Source organism: Canis aureus, chromosome 20 (assembly GCF_053574225.1).
Source record: "Canis aureus isolate CA01 chromosome 20, VMU_Caureus_v.1.0, whole genome shotgun sequence".
NCBI classification, from domain to species: Eukaryota; Metazoa; Chordata; class Mammalia; order Carnivora; family Canidae; genus Canis; species Canis aureus.
The window spans coordinates 40010779-40035876 of NC_135630.1; the positions used below are offsets into that span (position 1 = coordinate 40010779).

Sequence of the window (25098 nt, forward strand, 5' to 3'; positions counted from 1 at the left end):
CCAGATGAGAGTGTCTGTAAGTGAGGAGAGGTTCTAAGAGAAGAAAATTTAGGCAAGTCAAAAGCATCTTGTGATTGCTATTATATAATTTATGAGCACTCTTCTTTAGTATAAATAAGTACACTAATACTTGTGAAATAAAGTTTTAGAAATTTACGGAAGGGTAACCCAGGTGGTGTCTTAGGAGCTCTTTCATACCACTGATGAATGATATAAGTGATGAAGAAATTTTTCAAAAGCCAATATAACTCTGATTCCAAAAGCTAAAGAATAAAACAGTATAATACTATAGAAAAAAGCTTTCTTATATATTAAAAATATGTGTTAGAAAAATAATATTTTCCCTTCAGAATATCACACAATTACATACTTATTTTTCCTTTTCCAAACTCCACTGAAATAATAGAAATATCCAGATAAAAATAAATGGATTTATTTATTACATTATTACAATAGTATTATAACAATAGCAAGAAAAAATCTAGATGTTTGGAAACATTAAGTAATTGAATATAGAAATAGAAAAACTTGAAAGGGGCACTATTTACTCCCAAATATAAAGCCTTTCTTGACCTTCATTGCTTAGAAGAATTCTGTTTTATTCCACTACTACCCGTGCCTTCTTCTTCTATTATTATTTTTTTTAACTGACCAAAAATGAAAAAAGAGAAAGAGGGCCAGGGTGACTCAGTCTGCTTAGCATCTGTCTTTGGCTCAGGTCATGACCCCGGGTTCCTGGGATAGAGCCCCAAGTCAGGCTCCCTCTTCAATGGGGAGCCTGCTTCTCCCTCTCCCTCTGCTGCTCCCCTTGCTTATGCTCTCTGTCAAATAAATAAAATCTTTAAAAAAATAAACTGACCAAAAATGCATAGGGAAGAAAATTGGAAGAAGGTAAGAAAGCTAAGTAAATGTATCTGAGAAATGAAATGTTCTACTCACAGAAGAACCAAAAATGTTTTAGAGGAAAGGGAGAGGAAGACTGGAAAGTTTTATTAGGTTGACAGCTGATAGGGAAATTCATTTGTTTGGAATTTGTCCTTTATCATTGAACACATTATCATTTAAATTTTTTTTCTGAAATATATTTTACTTACTTTGTTATCTGCTCTTTTAAAACCGAAGATAAGCAATAAGAAGGACTATGAAATCTCTAGGGCTAAAAAAAAAAAAAAAAAAAAAAAAAAAAAAAAAAAAAAAAAGAAATCTCTAGGGCTTCTAGGCTAAAGAAAAAAAAAAAAAAGATAAAAGGTGTGTTCTAATTTTTACCAGGTACTTTGCATGACAATTTACATACATACATATTACTTTATTTTTTACAAGAGCACTGTTAAATAGCTATGTATTTTTAATCTTTTGATTAGAGTTTAACACATATACGGTAGGGTGCATAAGTCATGAGTATGTGTAAAATGAAAATATCCATGTAACCATCACCTAGAACAAAGAACAGAATGCAACTAGCATCCCAGACCCAACTTCACATTCCTATCTTGGACTTATAACAATGAATATGTAATTAGTTGATTTCACAGGCAAGAAACATGAGAATCAGAGATAATCCAGGCTCATAAAATTATTGAACAAGATATCTAAATATTAGTGAGCATTATAGACATATCTCACCATCTTGTGATCTTGCCAATGGCTACCTCTCCTCCAATCTTATTAGCCCCCAAATATTATTTATTTTCCAAAAATATCAGTGAAGATCTTGAGTTTTTCTGAGTTTCTTTCTGCCTGGAGCCTACTCAGGTTATTTGTGTGGTTCACTCACTCTCTTATGCAGGTCTTTGATCAATCGTTGCCCCCTTAGAGACCACCGTATGTAAAACTGCATAACCTGTTTTGTTATTTTTTGTTGAGAATTGAATATTTGAATATTATAAAATGGTAACTCTGGAAATTAGATTCTTCTCTTCCTTAGTGTGCTTTATTTTTAAATTTATATATTTATTTTTGATTGTTGAGGCAGTAGTAGTCCATTTGTTTAGTGATTTTCCCCAACTATTCTTGCAAAAATTATATTCTTTTTCATCTGTGGTCACTTGTCTCTTTCATTTAGCTTCTGTTCAACTAGTGTTGCTTTGATTTTGCAATGCTGCATTTTTACAGAGATTGATTTGAACTGGGAACTACAGTAAAAAGCAAAAACCTCCAAAACAAACATTTATTAAGTTAAGGAAGTTTCTCTCAATTGATAGCCTTACTTCTACCTTGAATGAGTGCTGAGTTTTTCAAGAGCTTTTTTTTTTTTCATCCATTGATGATCATATGATTTTGCCTGAGTTTTTCAAGAGCTTTTTTTTTTCATCCATTGATGATCATATGATTTAGCCTGAGTTTTTCAAGAGCTTTTTTTTTTCATCCATTGATGATCATATGATTTAGCCTATTATTGTGAAGGATTATGTAAATTCATTTTTGAATGTTGAATCAGACTTGCAAATCTGGAATGAAGTCCAATGGTAATTGGGAATATTTCTGTTTACACATTTCTGGATTTAATATGCAAATAGTTAGCTGAGAATTCTGTATGCACATTTATTGGAGACATTGGTCTGTAGCAGTTTTCCTGTCATTTCTTTATCAGATTTTATGACAATTTTGGCTGTAAGGAATGAGTTAGGAGATATTCCATCTGCTTAAATTTTCTTAAAGATATTATAGGAAATTAGAATAATTACCCCCTTAAATATTCAGTAGAATTTACCATCTCAGCCTAGTACTTTTTAATTTTGTAAAATTATTGATCATTGCTTAAATTTTTATAATAGTTATGAACCTTTTCAGATTATTTATTTCTCCTTGCTTAGTTTTTGATAGTTTGTGTCTTTCAAGATATTAGCCCAGATCATCTAATTGTTCATGTTACTTTATTTTCCTTTAATGTCTATGGGCTCAGTAGTAATGAATTCTCTTATTTTTCGTATTATATGTGGTGATTAACATCATGTGTCAACTGTACTAGAGCACCAGATGACCAGACATTTGGTTAAACATTATTCTGGGTGTGTCTATAAGGGTGTTTCTGGATGTGGTTGACATTGAATCAGTAGACTGAGTAAAGCAAACTGCCTTCCTTTATGTGGAGGAGGCTCACCTAATCAACTGGAAACACAAACAGAACAAGTAAGTTATTTTCCTTAGATAACTGCTGTCTGGCTGCTTTGAGCTGGGGTGTCTGTCTTCCTGTGCTTAAACCCAAACTGGATATCAAGCCTCCCTGCTTTGGAATAGAATTTATACCACTGGCTTTCCAGATTATTAGGCCTTTGATTTTCTGTTCTCTCTCTCTTTCTTTTTTTTTTTTTTTCCTTTGTTCTCCAGCCAGAAGTATATCGATTTTATTGATATTTTTAGAGTGAGGTTTTGATTCTGTTGACTTTATCATTTCCCTGTTTTCAATTTAACTGATCTTTCTCTTATTTTTATTGATTTTATTCTGATTCCTTTAAACTAAATTATTTTATTTTGGTTTTTCTAAGGTGGAAGCTTAGGTTATTGACTTCAGATGTTCATTCTTTTTTTTATAATATGTATTTGATGTTATAATTTCCTATACATCTTGCTATTTCAGTGGTCACCGCCCAGGAAACTAAAGGAATGAAGCTGGTGAGCCCCTTTTTCAGTCTCAAGCATTACACAGCTGTCCTTAATTGCTAAATACTTTATGATAACATTATTATTTTGCCTTCACGTTTCTCACATTAATATTTAAAGTATGTTCAATACACTTTTGACTATCCTGGTAACTGCCTTGTTTTTAAGCAGAGCCAACACCACCACAACCCAGCCAGATGAGTGCTCTTTGGGCTATAGCCTTGGCTGAGTGTGACCCCAGAATCTATGCTGAGCTATGTACGCAGAAGAACACATTTGGCAGATGGAGGAAACATCTGAGATTAAGATCATGTCTACTGGGGATCCCTGAGTGGCGCAGCGGTTTAGCGCCTGCCTTTTGGCCCGGGGCGCGATCCTGGAGACCCGGGATCGAATCCCACGTCAGGCTCCCAGTGCATGGAGCCTGCTTCTCCCTCTGCCTGTGTCTCTGCCTCTCTCTCCCTCTCTGTGTGACTATCATAAATAAATAAATAAATAAAAACTTAAAAAGATCATGTCTACTGCAGAGATTGTGTAATCTTATTGTTTTACTTTATCCTGCCATGTGTTGTATGTATGGTGGTTTATATTTCAATGTATTGGAAACTTTTCATTTTCTTTAAGAAATATGTCACATGGGGATGCCTTAGTGGCTCAGTTGGTTAAGCATCTGCCTTTGGTTCAGGTCATGATCCCAGAGTCCTCAGATCAAGTCCAAAGTTGGGCTCTCTGCTCTGCAAGGAGTCTGCCCCTCCCTCCACTTGTTCTCTCTCTCTCTCTCTCTCTCTCTCTATCTCACGTCTCAAATAAAGTCTTTTTTAAAAAAGAAAATAAATATGTAACATGCTAAAACCTTAAAAGTTTTTGTAATCTCAAAAAAAAAAAAAAAAAAAGGAAAAAGGAAAGCACTATTCTTTTCTGTATCCCACAAATCTTGGTAAGATGTATTTTCATTATAATTTAAAGCTCAAAAATATTTTTATTAAGATTATCTCTTTGACCCATGTGCTATTGAGAATTATGTTTTTCAATCTCCGAGTATTTTTGTGGTTTTCCAGCTTTTTTTTTTTATTATTGATTGCTAATTTAATTCCATTGTGGTCTGAGAGTACACATTGTATTATTTAAAATATGTTAAGGTATGTTTTCTGACCCAGAATGTGGTCTATCTTAATAAATGTTCCACAGGAACTTGAGAAGAAGAAGGTGTATTCTGCTGTTGCTTAGTGAAGTAGTCCACATATGCTGATTAGACCCAGTTCACTGATGCTGCTTTTGAGTTCAACAGTGTCTTCACCAATTTTCTGGCTGCTGAATCTATTATTGATGGAAAGGTGTTGAAGTCTTCACTTGTACTAGTTGTCTATTTCCTCTTCTAGTTCTAATAGTTTTTGGTCCACATATTTTGATTCTCTGATATTAAGCACATATACGTTAAGGATTGTCTTCTTAGAGAATTGACCCCTTTTTCATTATGTAATGCCTCTTTTTATCTCTGAGGATTTTCCTGCTCTGTAGTCTTTGTCTGAAATTAATGTAACTAATCCATTACTACATCTTTCTTTTCATTAGTGTTAGCACAGTATATCTTTCTCCAACTCTACTTTTAACCTAGCAGAGTTGCTGAGTTCATGAATTATAAGTGGGGTATTTATTTATTTATTTATTTATTTTGGATAACAGGCAGGTCTTGTTCTTTATTCTCTTTGTGACAATCTCTATCTTTTAAATGGTGTGTTTAGATCAGTCACATTTAAAACAATTATTGATAGGTATGGCTTAATACCTACTGCATTTGTATCTGTTCACTATTCATTGCAATTTTTTTCTTATAATCTTTTCTTTACCTTCTTTCTAGGAACATTTTATATGATTCAATTTTCCCTTTTACATTATATATATATATAGATATATATATATATCTATATATATATTTTTTTTTTTTTTTCCTAGAGTTTGCACACTTGAATGCTGGTGATGAAGTTCATGCAAGACCATGAACACTAAGGGTCAGCAAGATTAGCAGACAGAAAGGAGAGCTGGATGTGAAGTAGAATAAGAGAGAAAAAACAAATCCATTAAGGAAACCCATAAGGACAAATTGAAACCAAATCTGATGCTGCCCTGATTACTTTGATGACCTTTCATTAAGGAACTGCCCTTATGCCTGGCCCAGAACTAGGAGGAGGAGGTCCTATGATATTCAATCACCCAGAGGCCAGGTTGCCACCCCACCAAAGCAAGGTGATCCAGAAGATCAGCAATGTGTGTGAGCTACTATAGTGCCTACACCTTATACCAACCTCCAGAGCTACTTTCCTTTTACTTTCCCTATCTCACACACTTTTCTCTTATGATAAGATCTAAAGTAGGACTATAAAGAAAGGTAATTCTAGGAAATGTTTCTGTTCAGCAAGTTCAGATGTATGCAAAATGATAATAAATTGCCTTCCAAAATACATATGGAAAAATAACTGTGTAAACTAGCACATGAAGAGTGAAATAACACAGTTAATAATTCTTACTGGTGTGGAGGGAAGGAAAGTTTATTTCAGTTAAGGCAATATAAGGACAAACCTACAAATGCTTTTAAGTTGAAAATTAATGTTTGATACAGTTTTGATTTCCCATCTCCCACGGAAGCAGAGTGGGGAAGAAGCGTTGATTGAATATATAAGGGGTAGGGAAACTAATGTGAATAAAGATGCGGACACAGGAAATAGGACAGTGGGTAGAAGGACACAGACTACTTCAACTAGAGCTAAAGACCCACATAGGGGAGCAATAGACATTAAAGGAAATGTAAAGCAGTTTGATAACTCACTGGTATAGTGAGACATTATTATTAACTAAAAACAATAATTTACTGAATTCCCCTTAGTTTCTACCTAATGTCCTTTTGTTGTTGCTGCTGCTATTGTTGGTATTCTAGACTTTCATCTTGGATCCCATATTACATTTAGTGATCAATCATGTCTCCTTGGACTCCTGGCTATGACAGTTTCTTAGATTTTCCTTCTCTTTCTTTCTTTCTTTCTTTCTTTCTTTCTTTCTTTCTTTCTCTCTCTCTTTCTTTCTTTCCTTCCTTCCTTCCTTCTTTCTTTTCTTCTTTCTTCTTTCTTTGAGGTTTTTTAATTTATTTATTTACTCATGAGAGAGAGAGAGAGGTAGAGAGAGAGAGGCAGAGGGAGAAGGAGGCTCCCTGTGGGGAGCCCGATGCGGGACTCCACCTCAGGATCCCAGGATCACACCCAGAGCCAAAGGCAGATGCTCAACCACTGAGCCACCCTGGCATCCTTTTTTAATTTTAATTTTAATTTTTTTAATGAATTTGAAAGTTTTCAGAAGTATTGGTCAGGTATTCTATTGAATTTTCCTCAATTGGGATGCATCTGATTTCCTTTTTTTTTTTTTTTTCCTTCCTATGAATATATTGGAGTTATAGTTGCTTGGGAGAAAGACCACAGAAATCAGGTGCCATTATCATCACATCATATCAAAGGATACATACTATCAGTATGACTTACTACTCCTACTGTTAATCTTGATCACCTGCAGAAAGCGCTTGTTTCTCCTGTAAAGTTGTTTCTTCTTCCTTTTCCAAACAGTACTCTTTGGAAATAATTCACTTGTGCACCCTACACCTAAGGAGTGTGGTCCACCTCCTGGATGGCAGAACATGTGTATAAATTACCTAATGGCTTCTTGCTTGAAAAGAAAGAGATGAAAAGGAAATAAACTTTCTTTTTTTTTAAGATTTTTTTTTTTTTGAGGGAGGGAGCATGCACATGTGCACACACAGGTAGGAGGAGGGTCAGAAGGAGAAGGAAAGAGAGAATCTCCAGTAAACTGCCACGCTGAGTGCAGAGCCAGACTTACAGCTTGATCTCACAAACCTGAGATGATGACTTGAGCCAAAATCAAAAGGAGCTTAACGACTGAGCCACCCAGGAACCACAAGAAAGAAAATCTCTTAAAACAACTATTAAGAATACTGCAAATGTGGTAACTGGAATCAGCTTATTCCAATGATCTATTAAAATGATATATATCATGAAAAGCATGTAAGTCGATTAAAATATGGAATCTGTCTTAATTTCTCAACTACCAAAGGACAGAAGGGGCATGCTCAGATTTCTAAAATACACAATAAAACATTAGAAAACATGAAAGAGATTCAGAAAAAAATTCCTGAGAGTTAATAATCTGAAGTTTATTTCACTGGCCTGGAATCCTTATGCAACTGGACTAAAATTCATAGAAAGGAGTCCCACAGCATGGGGCAGGATATTGATCTTGATTTTACCAAGAGGACAGTTTTGTTCTGATACACAAGAGTGGCAAGGAGAGAACTATATGTGGGGCCAGAAGATTCAGAGAAGAGCCCTTTATACATTTTTTTCTTCCTTTATACATTTTTAACCACTATTTCTGGTGAAGAAAACAGTGGCTGCCCAATAAAAACAAAATCTGCCAAGAGCTTGAATCATTATGTATGGAGTATTTATTAAAATGTTGAACATTTGTTGATATGGCAGTTAAGGAATATTTACACTTTTAGAGTCAGTTCTAGTATAAGGCAGAATCGAAACCGAATTTCGAGGAGTTGTAGAGTAACCAGAGATATTAAAAAGAAAGAAAGAAAGAAAAGAAAGAAAGAAAGAAAGAAAGAAAGAAAGAAAGGAAGGAAGGAAGGAAGAAAGAGAAGAAGAAAGAAAGAAAGAAAGAAAGAAAGAAAGAAAGAAAGAAAGAGAAACTACTAAAGAGTACTTCTTAAATGTATTAAAAAGTACTTCTTAAATACATTAATATATTCTAGGGGAAAAACAACAACAACAACAACAACAACAACAAAACAGTTTCTGGTTAGAAAAGTTGGCCCACCCAGAGGCTGGATAACAAGGAATTATTGGCTATGGGACTTCAGTGCTATTTGCTTTCTTTCTGTCTCCTAATTCAGCTATTTACTTCTGAGCCAATGAGATGATGAAAAGTTACTGCTGTCCTTGTGTCTGAAAAAGTTGGGGTTTTTTTGGTTCCCAAAGAGAATACTGACAGGACTCTCTCCTTTATAAACGGAACAAATGATGAGAACAACTCCTTAGCCCAAAGTCCAAAGTAAACCCCAAGAAGTGTGTGTTGGTATTCTCTGACAAACAAAAGGCAAATTTAAACAAACCAACCAACAAACAAAAAAACAACAAAGCGTCTTCCTTGCTTTTGAGATGAGACAAGAGGGTAAAACAAAATAAACAAACAGCTTGCACCACAAAATAAATATCCATTGATATATACTGACATAAATATAGTTAAATGATAGATCCTGGGATTGAGTCCCACATCAGGCTCTCTGCATGGAGCCTGCTTCTCCCTCTGCCTGTGTCTCTGCCTCTGTGTGTGTGTGTGTGTGTGTGTGTGTGTGTCATGAATAAATAAATAAAACCTTAAAAAAAAAGAATAACTGTACCATGAAAAAAGCAGACAAAACCTATCTCAGCCAGCTTATCAAGGTCAACATCAGCATCAATAGGTTTTGTTGGTAGTATGTACCCCTTGGTGTAATGAGAATGGCATCTTACCTCTTCTTCCTCCCCAAACTCAGACCCAACCTAATCATGAGAAAAATATCAGATAAACTCAAATTGAGGAACATACTACAAAATACTGACCAGGACTTCTCAAAATTGCCAACATCATCAAAAACAAAGGAAGATTGAGAAACTGTCACAGCTAAGAGAAGAGGAGCTAAAGGAGACATGACAACTAAAAGTAAGGTGATATACTGGATGGGACCCTGGAGGACAAAAAGATGATAGTAGGTAAAAATTAAGGGAATCTAAATAAGATATGGACTTCACTTAACAACAACGTATAGGTATTGGTTCATTAATTGTTGCAAATGTAGCATACTACTGCAAGATATTAATCATAGTGGAATCTGGGTAGGAGTAAATGAGTATTTCTTTTCTGTCAACCTCAATCTATCTTAAAACTAAAAGTTTAATAGGACAGTACATAGGAACAGATGATAACACTGAGGAAAAGATAAGGTGATGAATTGCATTCTGCAGGAAACTAAAGTGCACAGAAAGGAGTGTACTGACAGTGCAGAAAGAGTGTGAGGTGCAAAGTATGCAGCAGGAAGAAGGGGTATAAGATGAAGGGCATAAAATGAGCATCAATGTCCTATCAGTGAAGTCCCGGGACATGGAAAAGATTTCATAAAGAATGTGTAGATCTTTGCATAACGCATATAAATAAGGACAAATGACAAAAAGGCAGAGAAAACAGGAGTAGACCTAAGACAATGACCTAGCTAATCCCAAGGAACATGAGAACTGTTTTTCACGAAAAAAAAAAAAAAAAAAACTGCTCCTCAAAACTCAACTCACAACTCCATGTGTTCTGGTAATTAGTTGTTGATATTGAATAGTAAAGCTTGATAAGAGTGCTCATTAGACCAACAGACAATAAGACTTTCAAGAATCGGGACTATATTATTTAAATTGTAGCATCTAGCAGTTATTATGTAAATGATTGCTAAATGAATGCTTATACATTTATTACAATTGCTCTTCCCTTTCTCTGTAACAATCTTCCCTATTTCTTGTGTCTGTGTGTCTTTGAACACATCTTTTTCATTATTCAGCTCATTGTTCAAATATCTTTGTAGAGAGGCTTTTCCTGATCATTACCATAAAACAGATTGCCTGTCCCCCACTGCTGTCACTCCCTATCTCTTCACCCTTTTGTATTTTCTTTTTAACATACAACATATCTGAAATTATTTATTTACATATGTCTTTGTTTATCACCAACTAAGTTGTAAACTTCCCGAAAACTAAAATCATTGTGGCTTATACTAAAATGATTCTCAGAAATATCAACAAATTAGGTCCCACATTCTAAAATTACAGGGCTGATAAAAGTGAAAACAAACATACTTCAGAAAGTTCATAAAATCAGTAAACTAAAGGATATAAAAATTCACCAAGACCCAAAAGGAGATACACTACAACTGACTCAGCCTTAAAGCACACACTTCTTGATACATTAAAGGCTTATTTTATATGTTAGGAACTAAATATCCAGAATTATTCTATAAAGTAATTTGGATATAATATATGAATAGAATCAAGAAATACTGAAATAGGAGCACCAGGGTGGCTCAGTGGTTGAACATCTGCCATTGGCTCAGATCATGATCCTGAGTCTGGGACTGAGTCCCACAATGGGCTCCCCACAGGGAACCTGCTTCTCCCTCTACCTATGTCTTTGCCTCTCTTTGTGTGTCTCTCATGAATAAATAAATAAAATCTTTTTTAAAAAAAGAAATATTGCAATAGAGACTCGATAGTAGTTTCATAAAAGTTCCTGCATCTATCAGAATCTCCAACCATGTTCCACAGTCCAACCCTGGAAGGTTTCAACTTACCTATGTACACATCCTTCCTCCATGGTATCACGGATAGTTATGCAGTAGCTTGAACTATCATCTATTCACTGACAACTCTCAAATATTCCTGTTCCATTCCCCTCAATTACCTATCTCATTACCTACCTAACATCTTACATACAGACATATTCAATATTTGAAACTTCACATCTTCAATGGGGAGCCATTAATTCTCCAACACGTGTGTTGCCTCCCACCTAATCTATCTCAGTTAATGAATTCCATGTTCTGATCAGTAATTTTACACTTACCCTTCACTCCTCTCTATCATACTTCCTATCTAGTATGTCAGCATGTCTTAAGGATCTTATGTTCAGAATATGTCCAGAATAAGTCATTTTCTCAATTCCTCTACCCCAACCCTCCTTATGCAAGTCACTGCTCTCTTTCCCCAGTTACTGAGGTAGCCTCCTAACTGGTCTCATTTCTATCCCCTTGCCTTCCTTCAGTCTATTTTCAATGCAATAGCGAGAATTACCTTGTTAAAATATAAATCAGAGCGGAGGGGCCTGGTGGCTCAGTTGATTAAGCCTCCAACTCTTGATTACAGCCTCAGGTCGTGATCTCCAGGTTGTGAGATGGAGCCCCATGTTGGGTTCCACACTGGGGAGGGAGACTTCTTCTTAAGATTCTCTCTTGCTCTTTCCTCTCACTGCTACCCATAAAAAAAAAAAAAAAAAAAAAAAAGTATAAATCAGGGCGTATCACTGTCTTACTCAACATCTCAGTGGCTTCCAGCTCTTCAAGGGCAAAAGCCAAGTTGTTTAACCTACAAGGACCCACATGATTACTTTTCTGATCTTCATCTCCTGCAGCTTTCCCCTCATCACACTCTTCCAGCCATGATGACCTCCTAGCTACTTCATAAACAAGCCCAACATACTCGGTTCAGGTCTTTGGGTGCACTGTTTCCTCTGGCTTGAATGATCTTCCCTTCAGCTATATGCATGATTGTTTCATATCTGCTTCAGGTTTTCAACCCCAGTGCCACCTTCTGTTAAATTTCAATTCCTCCCATCCAAATCTCCCTTCCAACATTACAGTGCAAATCATATCACATATCAGATATTTAGCAGATTTATAATATTCATTGCTTATCTCCTCTTACCAAATCTCATGAGGGCAGGGATTTGTGTCTATTTCGCTCAACAATAACTCCTCATCACCTAGTTCTGTCTGTGGCATTGTGGTAAGTGTTCATAATTTGTTGTATACATTTAGTAAATATGACTAAAATAGAAAGTTTATAATTTGAAGAAAGAATACGTTGTTTTAGACAAAAGCTTTCCAAAAAGTGAAGCAGTGAACAAAATATCATTACATATATTGTAAATATCAAGGGCCACTGGTCCATGTAATTACCTCAATTTTCCACATCAGCACCCATGAGGACTATTAAAATACTAATAATGTTCACATTTGCTTAGTGTTTTAATTTGTAAAGCCCACGGGTTGTCTTTGCTGATCTTCTAACCATCATGCTACCCTGAGCTGCAAAATCAAAGTAAAAAATAAATATATAGATAGATAGGTAATTTTTTTGTGAAACAAAAAAATATATATATAAATCTGTAGAGTTTTTTAAGACAAAATAAAAGAACAGTAAGACAAGAAGACACTTGAGTTATTATAATAATAATAATCTGCTTAGGGACCCCTGGGTGGCTCAGTGGTTAAGCATCTGCCTTTGGCTCAGGGCATGATCCTGGGGCCTGGGATTGAGTCCCACATTGGGTTCCCTGGAAGGAGCCTGCTTCTCCCTCTGCCTGTGCCTCTGCCCCTCTCTCTGTGTCTCTCACGAATAAAAAAATAAATAAATCTTTAAATAATAATAATGATAATAATAATAATTTGCTTGGGCTGTTATAAAAAAAATACCACAGACCAAATAGTTTAAACAGCATTTTAAGCTAAAACTTTAAACTTTCTCACAGTTTTGAAGTAGAAGTCCAAGATCAAGGTATCGTAAGGGCTGGCTCCACCTTAGGCATCCTTTCCTGTTTCACTGAGAGAAACTTCTCACTGTGTCCTCACATTGCCCTTCTTTCATGTGAGTTCACAAAGAAAACGAGAGAGCTCTGGTGTTTCCTCCTCATCTTATAAGGATACCCAACCTATTGGAGCAGGTCCCTAACCTTATAATTTTCTAATTACCTCCTTATTGACCCTATTTTCACATACCATCATATGTGGGATTAGGACTTTAAATTTTTTTTAAAAAAAAGGACTTTAGTGTATGAATTTTGAAGGGACACAATTCAGTTCATGAGATGCACATATTCACTTTTTACATGAGTCAGGATATTCCAAGTTGCAAAGAATAGAGACACTTACTCTACCTTAGTAAATTAACATTTATTATAAGATACATCTCATGATACAAGGCTTTAGTGACCTTGTTGTCTTTTAGGTACTGAAAATCAAAATACTTATTGCTTACTTTAGGGCTTTGCCAATCAGTTCACTTGGTCACCCTATTTATCTATGTATCTATGTATATGTATCTATGTATTTATCTATCTTTGCCTCTGTATCTCCTAGTGACTGGCTCTGTTCCATAATCAGAAGTCTCCAAAAGGAGTAAGATGGTCCTGACTTAATATTATACTGAGGGGCAGGCTGGGCAGAACTATTTCACAAAGCCTTTCTTAGCCAAATGATCCTCCTATTAATATCTATCTTTTTGCCTTGAACTACTCTCAGTCCAAAGGGCTATGATTATTTTATGGTGGTAATTACTTTCTTAATTATTCTTCAAGACATTCACTATAGCAAGCCCATCCTAGCTTTGAACTATGGATATAGTGTATCTAGTATGCTTTGTCTAGTTATTAAAAAGGATTTGAAGTCCCCTAGCCAATGACCATGACCACTACTTAACAGGTGCCACTTGAGTGTGCTGTGGGAAAGACTGTCGTGCTTACCAGATATCAATTTACACCCCTACATTTTCAAATCTTCTGCAGATGTGTGAGACTTGGCTATTGGGTTGTATAGAAAAGCAAAGTATGTAGTTGAATCAGTAAAAATAAACCTACAGACAAACATGCATGGTTCTCTAGTCTCTATAACAACCAAAAAGGTCATTTTTGTTTGTTTGTAGGGGTGTGTGCATGTGTGTGTTTCAATGATGGAGGCACAAGATAATGGAGCATAGCATAAGCAAGAAATAGTTTCTCTTGAAAACCATAAATGTCATCCGCCAAGTTGTTTGTAAAATTATTTTGGGGTTATTGTTACCACAGCATAGCCTTTCCTACTGGTTAAAAAAAAAGAGAGGGGTCCCTGGGTGGCGCAGCGGTTTGGTTCCTGCCTTTGGCCCAGGGCGCGATCCTGGAGACCCGGGATCGAATCCCACGTCGGGCTCCCGGTGCATGGAGCCTGCTTCTCCCTCTGCCTGTGTCTCTGCCTCTCTCTCTCTCTCTCTCTCTCTCTGTGACTATCATAAATAAATAAAAATTAAAAAAAAAGAACTAATATATTAAAAAAAAGAGAGAGAAAGAGAAAAAAAGAATTTGTTGAAACAAACAAAAGTCTAAAATGCATGGCTTTAGTTTAACAATTAAGCTTCATTGTTGAAAGTATGGGAGAGTAAACTAAAACTCCAAAAAGGTAGTGATCCACATAATACAATGGCAAAATAGTAAGCAATACTTTTATCTGTGGAAACCTGGAAAACAAGTCCTACATTATGAACCTTCAGCTCAAAGAGCTTGGCAAAGGATGCTTGTGTTGGGTTTTGTTTTCAGATGCATAGGTACTGTAGGAAAGAGAAAGGACTATCGGCTTTGTGAGCAGAAAAGAAGGGAATGGCAAAATCTCAGAAATTGAGGGAGTATTTGCAGTGTTAGAAAAGCCAACTTTCTTTTTTTTTTTTTTTAAAGATTTTATTTATTTATTCATGAGACAGAGAGAGAGAGAGAGTGAGAGTGACACAGAGACACAGGCAGAGGGAGAAACAAGCCCCATGCAAGGAGCCCGACATGGGACTCAATTCTGGGACTCCAGGATCATGCCCTGGGCTGAAAAAGGCGCTAAACCTCTGAGCCACCCAGGCTGTCCAAAAGCCAACTTTCAAGTGTAGTCAAGGGGTACCTGGCTGGCTTAGTTGGTGGAGTATGCAACTCTTGATCTTGGGTTATAAGTTGAGAGTCCAATGCCAGAATGAGAGAATTTGATTAACAGACATCTCCCAAAATCTTTTGGCAGGTTTACTGTCTTGTGATACAGATGAACAACAGTTCATAAGAAACATAGTTACCAGATTTTAGAATCTAGATCGAAAAAGACTATAACTTAATGAACATTGGGACATTAACCTTTTATGGCAAAAAGTGGGTTGAGAAAGCTGCATAGTACCCAACAAAAGATTATTTCGCAGTCTTAGATATGCCCAAAACGGATAATAGAGAAGACTATTAGAAAAGAATCTTAGAGGATGTTGGACAGTGGAACAATTCTCAGGGTGAGAAATTTGGGCCCACTCAACAGTCTCCTTCTTCAGGGTGGGGACTTAGTGTCTGCCCGGTGGGTTTTCAGAGTATTTATGTACTTCTTCCCCTTCTTGAATCGAAATATTTGTTATAGCCACATCAGTACTGTCTACCATGCATATTGGATGTGGTGGGATAACCTGTATTTTTAAGTTAAATGGTCAGGAGACCAAGAAGAAACTATAAGTTCAACCAACCATTACCTGAGTATCCCAAACTTTGAGCTGCATACTCAAAAAATGTAGGGATTGTCTCCACTGGGAAAAGGATGAGTATGCTCTATGCAAAAGGGAATAAAAAGTTTGAGGTCAAGATGGCTGACTATGGCAGAAACAATAATGGTCACTTGTATTCTGACTGACATTGTCCAACCTCCTTATAATTTGCATAGTCATAAGGTAGTTCTACTCAATAGGCTGTGAGGAAAAGCACTCTTGGCCATCTCCTGGTTTTGTTAATAAAAATCCTTGTGTACTTTTTCAGCCTGTTTCCCCTAACAGTGCCTGAGAGAGATATAAACTTTTGTTGTGTTAAGCCTTTGAGATTTCATGATTAATGTGTTTTACTTGCATGAAATAATCAATCCTAACCAACCTAGCCTGATAGGTTCCTATTCCTGCTATAGTCAATAGGACTATTTCAGTTTTCCTTTCTCATTAGCATTCTTTGGGCTCAGGTAGGAATATCAGGCAAGGGCTATTTTAACCTCTGAAGGCTTCTCTTAAAGTACTGGCAGTGCAAAAATATTATTTTGCATCCTGGAAGGGATTTTAAGGCAGGAGTGAGTCAGCCAGATACATGAAATAAACGGCAATTCTACTTTCTTTCCTCCCATAGCATGGGCCACTGCTGTTTTTTTTTTTTTTTTTCCACTGCTGGGTTTAAGTTTGTATCAGTTAACTCAAAAATGGCTACCAAATATGGCTCAGATTAACACACTGAATGAACAGTGTGTTACATCCCCGTGTACCTCCACATATAAACAAGGAACCAATCATCTCAGTATAATTACCTATTTGATAAACTTTCTCACCAGGAGCCAGTAAAATTCATATATACTTAATTCTTTCTTGGTTTCTTGTAGAAGATTCTATAAAAATTCTTCATAATCCATTTATTATTCTGATTTTTTATATCTTTTTCAGGTCCACGGGGCATTCGGATAGCATTTGCTCTAGTTGCAGGGATAAATTAAGAGCAGATTTGTATGTTTTTTAAATGTGAGAATTTCCAACACCCCGGGCACTTTCAATTCTTCCTAAATAATCCCATTCAAATTCTTAGGTGCCAGACCTTCGACCATTAAGGTACTGATCTTGACCATGAAATCCTATCATCTTTAGACCTCAAATTATCTTTAAAATGCACTGCACATATCTCTAGAGCTAGTTTTATCTCAGAGCATTAGGTATGGGGAGAAAACATACTTTAAGGTGTTTATATAATAATACTCTTTTTACCCCTTTGTCTTGTGTTTTTTCTACTGCAGTCATTTTGAGGTATGAGAAGTAAACTTTTACATCTACTGTGCCTACATTACTTAACACATTGAAGTATTCCAAAGCTGCAGCCAAAGCTCTGCTTTAGTCTTTTGGTAGAGAAATATTTTATATAATAGCTTAATCATCAACTTCACAGACAAATCATGAGCTCCTTTGTGCTACCACCTCCAGCTTTGTACTATTGCCAGTTCTATAACCTCCAAGCCTTTATGAGGATCCATTACTTGCAAGTTAACTTGCAATAACTATTTTAGGTGGCATTTTATTTTTTCATACCTCGAGGAACATGGACCGGCTTTGGTTGCCTCAGTTAATGGTTAATTTTAAGAAAAAGAAAGAAAGAAGAAAGAAAGAAAGAAAGAAAGAAAGAAAGAAAGAAAGAAAGAAAGAAAGAAGAAAGAAAGGAAGGAAGGAAGGAAGGAAGAAAGGAAAAGAAAAGAAAAGAAAAGAAAGAAAAGAAAAGAAAAGAAAAGAAGAAAAGAAAAGAAAAGAAAAGAAAAGAAAAGAAAAGAAAAGAAAAGAAAAGAAAAGAAAGTTTCAAAGCTGTATAAGTAAGACTTTGAATTAGCAACTCATTCAGATCACAATATGATCCCTAGTAGTCTTCTATCCTAGGGATGCAATGTCTAAGCTTATTTTCTCTTTCTCTCTTAACAGTTGTGTATATTTATATACTTCACACACATACACACGCACATCCAAACACACATACACATGTACTGTTCCAGCTCCATAGGTTTTTATTTCCTTTCCCTCCTATAGACTCGTTCAGATTCTGTTGCCAGTATATTCTGTTTTTAGCTATTGCTTTCACAGTAAAACTCACTAATTCCTGATTATGTTAGTGTAGCCCATCATGATCAAACATAGAGTAATTTTTTCCAACAGAACCTTTAAGACACCTCTTAATTTAATTCCTGGCCCAACTATCAAAAAAGCTGATTCACAGTTAATATCATTTGATGCAAAATATGACCATCAATGCAAAATGAACCACCAAGCCTGCTTTCCTTAGATGCAGCCTGTAAGAAAGAGAAAGTAGACAAAGGAAGGCCATCTTAAAGTGGTGAAAGTAAGGTCGTGGTAAATATCTTTTGGGGTATTGCCTATGAATTGAATGAGACATATAAAGAGAAAAATAAAAGATGAATGACAGATTTTTGACCTAAATAACTGCCGATTTGTAATTCACTTTACTGAAGAAGAGAAGATAGGTATAGAAAAGATTATAGGAAGAACATCACATTTCACTCTGGGCATGGTAAGTATGAGAGACCCATCAGATATCTCAGTGCATTTGCTAAATCAGCAGCTGGCTATATGTAACTAGTAACCAGAAGAGAATTTGGGGCTGAAGATAGACACTTAGAGATTATCAGTATTCATTTAAAGGCTGTGGAGTGGAATTTATTACTATTAAGATTGTAGGAAACAGCTATGTGTTACCATATATAAAGATGGTGGTAAAATTGGAGGTGATAAAATAATAACAAGAATAATAGAGTGCTACTTTGCATTTTTGTATACTTTAAGATTTTTCAGTGAGTGGTCACAGCAATAGTCTATCCTTATATGAATCATGTCATGGAGATGGGGAGTTACTAACATATTTTAATATGAAGAGTTTGAAATACCAATTGTTAAAGTTACTTATACACATACATGCATAGGCCACAGGAGATCTGGGACTAGTTTTTGGATTGTCCTCACAAGCCTATACTTGCTACCTTTACATCTTATGCCTTAGGAGGTTCACATCAAGAAAGGAGACATAGAAATTTCCAAACCTTACCAAGATTTCATATTCTATAAAACTGAAAAAATGGATTCCCCCAACAATTTTCTACTTAGGGTAATGAAGGTAACATGGGAACCACTCCACACTCCTAAATCTGGAAGAGGATTCCTATAACAAAGAGATGTCTATTTATGATGCACTGTCAGAATGTGTAATATTTGCTTAGATAATTAAGGTTAACATGCTAGGGTTATATTCTATTTATTTCTAGAATTGATTCTCCACCAACACACACTGTCAGGTTTTTTTCTCTTTGCAAATGGTCAGTCCAATTCCTATAACATTTACACTGCTGATACAAAGTCACAAGGCCAAATGCTGGAAAAGATGAAAATGTGTTTATTAAAATCATACTTGTGCCTTCTCAAAAGCAATGCAAAGGACAGGATAAAGTCTAGGTCCCAGGGATATGAATTAAGAAACTTTTAAGTAAAATTTTAAACTTTTTTTTTTCCTATTTTTCAACAAGAAAATTATCTCTTAGTGAGAAAATTCCTTGACTGATAAAGATAAAGATAATGCACTAAGAAGATTTTTATCAACACTGGTGAACATAGATGCCTGCTATCCTTTACCATTTCTTTTGGTATGTGCCTTGGTTTTCCAATGCGAAAACTTCTTGCAGTCTCTCTCATTTCATGTGGACATTTATGGCTGATTTCAACTATTGATTTAAGGAGAATCAAGCCTACCTATTCAGGGCATATCATTTCTCTGACCACAACAATTGATCCATGGATGGCCAAGTAACCCAAAATACTACTGGTATTCCATCTCAAGTCTTTGTTGTAACTATTAAAGAACGAGAATTCTATCCTTACTGAAACTCAATTAATAATGTTGAGAGGGTCTGGTAAAGAATGAAGCCAGGAGAGAAGATAGAAAGTCCAACCAATAAAGAGATGGACCATACCCTGATGGCTTTGTTTGAATCTCTATACATTAGAATTACACAGCATTTATTTTATTTTATATTTGGATTTTGCCATGGACACATGACACTAGGAGTACTTAGCATATGACATTAACAGAAGATATAACCAGTTAAAATGAATCAAGATTCACTTTTTTCACAACGGGTTTGCTGCCAGAACACAGGTGTCATGAAAACCACCGCTAAACCTAAATCAAAATGGGAAAAGAAAAGACTCACATCAACATCGTTGTCATTGGACATGTAGATTCAGGCAAGTCTACCACAACTGGCCATCTGATCTACAAATATGGTGGGATCAACAAAAGAACTATCTAAAAATTTGAGAAGGAGGCTGCTGAGATGGGAAAAGGCTCTTTCAAGTATGCCTGGGTCTTGGATGAACTAAAAGCTGAATGAGAACGTGATATCACCATTGATTTCTCCCTGGGAAATTTGAGACCAACAAGTATTATGTGACCATTATTGATGCCCCAGGACATAGAGACTTTATCAAAAACATGATTACAGGCACATCTCAGGCTGACTGTGCTGTCCTAATTATTGCTGCTGGTGTTGGTGAATTTGAAGCAGGTATCTCCAAGAATGGGCAGACCCATGAGCATGCCCTTCTGGCTTACACACTGGGTGTAAAACAACTAATTGTTGGTGTTGACAAAATGGATTCCATTGAACCACCCTACAGCCAGAAGAGATATGAGGAAATCATTAAGGAAGTCAGCACCTACATTAAGAAAATTGGCTACAACCCCGATACAGTAGCATTTGTGCCAATTTCTGGTTGGAATGGTGACAACATGCATGAGCCAAGTGCTAACATGCCTTGGTTCAAGGGATAGAAAGTCACCTATAAAGATGGGAATGCCAGTGGAACCATACTGCTTGAAGCTCTGGATTGCATTCTGCCACCAACGTGTCCAACTGATAAGTCCTTGCATCTGCCTCTCTAGGAAGTCTACACAATTGGTGGTATTGGTACTGTCCCAGTGGGTCAAGTGGAAACTGGAGTTCTTAAGCCTGGCATGGTGGTCACCTTTGCTCTGGTCAATGTTACAACTGAAGTCAAGTCTGTTGAAATGCACCATGAAGCTTTGAGGGAGGCTCTTCCTGGGGACAATGTGGGCTTCAATGTCAAGAACATATCTGTCAAAGATGTTCGTCGTGGCAATGTGGCTGGTGACAGCAAAAATGAACCACCAATGGAAGCAGCTGGCTTCACAGCTCAGGTGATTATCCTGAACCATCCCGGCCAAATCAGTGCTAGATATGCACCTCTGATGGATTGTCACACAGTCCACGTTGCTTGCAAGTTTGCTGAGCTGAAGGAGAAGATAGATCGTTGTTCTGGAAAAAAGCTGGAAGATGGTCCCAAGTTCTTGAAATCTGGCCATTGTTGATAGGTTCCTGGCAAACCTATGTGTGTTGAGAGCTTCTCTGACTATCCTCCTCTGGGCTGTTTTGCTGTTTGTGACATGAGACAGACAGTTGCTGTGGGTGTCATCAAAGCAGTGGACAAGAAGGCAGCTGGAGCTGGCAAAGTCATCAAGTCTGCCCAGAAAGCTCAGAAGGCTAAATGAGTATTATCCCCAATACCTGCCACCCATCTTAATCAGTGGTGGAAGAAGGGTCTCAGAACTGTTTGTGTCAATTGGCCATTTACATTTAATAGTAAAAGACTGGTTATGATAACAGTGCATCATAAAACCTTCAGAAAGAAAGGAGAATGTTTTGTGGACCGTGTGTGTGTGTGTGTGTGTGTGTGTGGCAGTTTTAAGTTATTAGTTTTTTAAATCAGTACTTTTTCATGGAAACAACTTGACCAAAAATCTGTCACAGAATTTTAAGACCCATTAAAACAAAAGTTTAATGAGAAAAAAAAAATGTATCAAGATTCTATAGAAATTGATAACTTATTCAGAAAACACAAAAATCTATCATATGTATGAATATACCTAATCAATCTATATATAAACAGGGACCTTTTATATTTTCCTGGTTCCATGTTAAATCTTAGTGATACTTAATGGATGTATCAAACTTTCTTGCAATCTCGAAATCAGAATAGGAGGCTTTTGGCTGAGGAAATTAAAAATACTTTAAAGAAAATTATTTATTTCACCACTTCATAATAAACCACTACCTGGATCAGTTACATAAAAATAAAAAAAAAGTTATGACCCAGGCACTGTGGTAAGTCCTCTGTATGTTATAACTTCTCTCTTTTAGTACTATTGAAATTCATATAATCAGATCACTAACCTGTTGTACTGAGCCATTCATCACTGAACTTACATACTGACATTATGTGTAAGATCCCTGCTCAACATCTATAAGACAGAGATAGAAAGAAGCCATTACAAATCCTAGGAAATTTTTATGACAAAAGAGTTGGCTCCTCAGTGGATAAAGTGTTTACAAAGTAACCTCGAGCATTAAAAGGGAAATAGAAGAGTTGGTCCATATTCTAAATTTGAGAGAGAGGAACCTTCAAAGTTATGAAAGAGAAATAATAAGGAGAAAAAAAACAGCTGAGGAGACTGTTAGCCATGGATATCTAGAGCAACTACATGCTCATTAAGTATCCCCATCCTCTAGTAAATGGACATTAAATAATTCCAGATTTTTTCTCCTTCCGTTTCAAAGCATTCTGTTTCTTCTTGCTGTCATGAAGTCTACCATCCTAACAGTAGCTGAGTCTTTCCTGCCCAGCAAGACTCATTTTACTGCAATTTTCTGACAGCCCCTTGCCCCATGTTTCCACTCTATCATCTCTTTATATCAATGCTTTTGTATTAATGTGAATGTGTTATCCTTTATAATGGTGTTTTTCATTTCACTCACAGCCTTCTAGAGACAATCACTTAATCTAAAGGGACAGTTTCAATGGGAGGAATTTTAAGTACCATTCCAAATGAGCAAGAGGCATTTTGATCAGAAGAGCCTTAACAATATTTCTGAAACCAAAGTGAACAATCTGCCTGTTTTTTATCAGTTGTGAATTGACTCTTAGATCCCTCTACTCTAAGACAGCATCTGGACTATACATATAGAAATTCTAAAAAAGTAATTTTAACTATTAAGATAAGCTCATTATTTCACCACAAGTTCAATCACAATAAGCAAACATGTTAATATTGGTTGATATGACTTGGCAAGATCACAGAGATAGGGTACACATGGAAGAGGAATCCAGCTTTCATGACACTCTTCCCCACATGCTCCCATAAGGCTTCTACATACTTACTGTCTTCTTTGGTCATCCCAGACCATAAATTTACAATGTCCATGCCAATAATTTGTCTTAGTAATAATTACTTTAACAGATAAAAGATGTAGTTTTGGCCTTGATTTCCTTCTAAAAGCACTTAAACTGTAAGAGATCAGAATATGTCGCCTCCTTGGGATGCCTGGATGGCTCAGCGGTTTAGCAGCCGCCTTCGACCCAGGGCGTGATCCTGGAGTCCCACATTGGGCTCCCTGCAAGGAGCCTGCTTCTCCCTCTACCTATGTCTCTGCCTTTCTCTCGCTCCATGTCTCTCTTGAATAAATAAATAAAATCTTAAAAAAAAAAAAGAATATGTCACCTCAAATACGCTATTTTGGCATAAAAATTATTTTGAGCTGAAGACAACTGAGAAGCAAAAAAAACCTCTCTGCCCCACTCCACCTTCAATTTACATAAAAGCAGGTTTAGGCATTTAATCATTGGTGAATCTTACCAGCCCTGAGAAGAAATCAAGAGGCATCTACATAACAAACCTTACTAAAACAGCCCTTACTTTCCATTAGTTTCCCTATATATTTACCTTCTTATGGTTTGCCTCCCTTGGAAATATAAAGCCATTTTCTTCTGTCTTGTCATTTGTCTACAAATTTGTTCTTTGTTAATATGCTATATAACCCCTAGTTCTAACCATCTCTTTGAGTTATTCATCACCGAGTTTCTCCCTCATATATGTGAACTGTATGTATTAATAAATTGTTTGATTTTCTCTTGTTAATCTGTCTTTTGTAAATCTAATTTGCAGGGCCCCAGGGAACCTAAGAGAATAGAGAAAAAAGGTTTATTTCCTCCCCTACAATACAAAATTCAGAGTTTAAATATCAGAATGAATTAGTTAATCTTATTAAGAGAAAAATCTTACCCAGATTATCAGAAACATGTATTGGTTTAAAATAAAACTATAATCTCTTCCATAGAACTGGTCTTCTAACATATCTATTTGAAAATATTTGGCAAACATAAATATAGTCACTGTTTATAATAAAAAATATTATATTTTAATTTGTTAAAAAAAACTGTGGTGGTTGAGATGGTTTCTGTGTTAAGGAATAAAAGTGAATGGAAAAGACTTTTCAGGTAACTTTGTGGAGATATGCTGAAAGGTGGTCAAGGTATACAAAGGTATACAATCAATGAAAGATGTTAGTCTCTATCTAGCATCTACCTATCTATCTATCCATCTATCTATCATCTATCTATCTATTTATCTATCTATCTATCGACAGTTTTAAGTGCTTGTATAGTCAATCTCTGAGATGTCTTATATGCAGTCTCACTTATGGCTAATTTCTGCTGTTTTGTCTTCAACCTCTATCTTTTCCTTTAAGAACTATCTTCTATACAAAAACTTATTTTTTTTTTAAATTCATCTGTCTGAAATAGTTTCTCTACAGGTATAGTGTTTTTCTTGAAACTTACTTGGTTGTTTGCTTTCATTTACATTTGGTATATATTTTAAAATTTAGATATATGAATATACATATAATATATAACTAAGAGTCTCAGCTAAAAGTTACTAGTAATATTTACTCTTTCAATATTTTAGATTCATAATGATGTATCTTTGTTTTATAAAAACTTAAATGATTACCTTTGACACCTCATCTGTTTATGGAAATTCTGTGGTTTCACTGATCTATTTTTTTTTTAAGATTGTTTTTATTTATTCATGAGAGACAGAGAGAGAGAGAGAGACAGAGACACAGGCAGATGGAGAAGCAGGCTCCATGCAGGGAGCCTGACGTGGAACTCTATCCTGGGACTCCAGGACCATGTCCTGGGCTGAAGGCAGGCGCTAAATCACTGAGCCACCCAGGGATCCCCTCAACTAAATTTTCAATGACATACTTAAGAGATGGGATAAGGCTATCCTGCTGCAAATCACAAATTTTACTCCATGTCTAAATGTTCAACTGCACATGAAATTATAAATCATATTTTCAGTATACGTGTTTGAATGTAGTTTTCACTAATTCAAGTAGGCCCCTCATTTCAGAAAATCAAAACATCTTTATGGAGTACCTTCTGAATG

At 36.0% G+C, this 25098-nt stretch overlaps 1 pseudogene; it reads left to right on the forward strand.

Moving 5' to 3' along the window:
• The first annotated feature begins 19981 nt into the window (after nucleotides 1-19981).
• LOC144291961 (elongation factor 1-alpha 1 pseudogene) lies at nucleotides 19982-21460 on the forward strand (annotated as a pseudogene).
• Nucleotides 21461-25098: the final 3638 nt, after the last annotated feature.